Consider the following 1,086-nt stretch of genomic DNA (forward strand, 5'->3'; position numbering starts at 1 on the left):
AAATTTTAAAAATAAAAACATGAATAAAATAGACATACAACATCTGACATATAATTTCTTCATTGATTTGCCAGTTATTCAAATCAAATTCAAATTTACATTTCTAGATTTTGTCCAGAGAAGGAGGTTTCGGAAGCTTATATAAGAGGGAAAAAAATTATGAAATAAAAGAAGCCTTCTTGTTAACCATCCTCAATGATTCATTAAAAGGTTGAAAATGAATTGCTAATTGAATACCACATTTATCTTAATAAGAGTCATTTTTAAAACATTAGGTGATGATAATGGGCATTTTATGCTGTGGTTCAGTAAGAATTCTGTAGTAATTAATTACTTTTTATAATTAATGTTTTGGGTGTGAGGAGAGAATATATACTATTTCACACCAAGAAATTTATATTTATCTATAACATTTATATATAACAGGTATATCTGTAAAGTAGCAAGTATTCTGACTATAGTGACACCGTTAATTAGAAAAATGGATATTTGCTACCAAATTATTTTTATTATTGTAGTGATTATTACACATTAACCCCCACTGAGTTCCATTATAAACCAGAAATCTGTCAAGAACTTCACAATTGTTAATTCAATCTTCACAATAACCCTATGAAGTATGTTCTATTATTATCTCATTTAAAGATATGGAAGGCAAGGCACAAACACGTTCAGAAACTCACTCAACGTTGAAGAGCCTGGATTCAAGCTCAGATCTGCCTGACTTCAGAGCCATTGATCAGCATGCTCACGGCTGCTCCAGTTCCTTAGCCTTTATTCAGATGTCACACAAGTCCAGGCTGTGTCTGCTAACTCATTTGTGCATTCGGGATGATACGGAACCCTTAATCCCAGAGAAAGGAACAGGACCAGTTATAATTTTAAAAATCTATAATGAAGCTGAGAGATGGGCACTAAGAAAATACAAGATAGTAGTCTCGTTCCATTGGCTGTGAATATGTGTCCTGATTATGAAAAAGGAAGAGCAGAAATCAATTGCTGTTTTCCATAGCTCCTTAATGGTAATACCAGCTCAGAGCTTTGAGGATTGAATTCATATTCTTTGCATGAAAGCCCACAGTTGAC

Source organism: Propithecus coquereli, unplaced genomic scaffold (assembly GCF_000956105.1).
Source record: "Propithecus coquereli isolate 6110/MARCELLA unplaced genomic scaffold, Pcoq_1.0 Scaffold382, whole genome shotgun sequence".
Classification (NCBI taxonomy): Eukaryota; Metazoa; Chordata; class Mammalia; order Primates; family Indriidae; genus Propithecus; species Propithecus coquereli.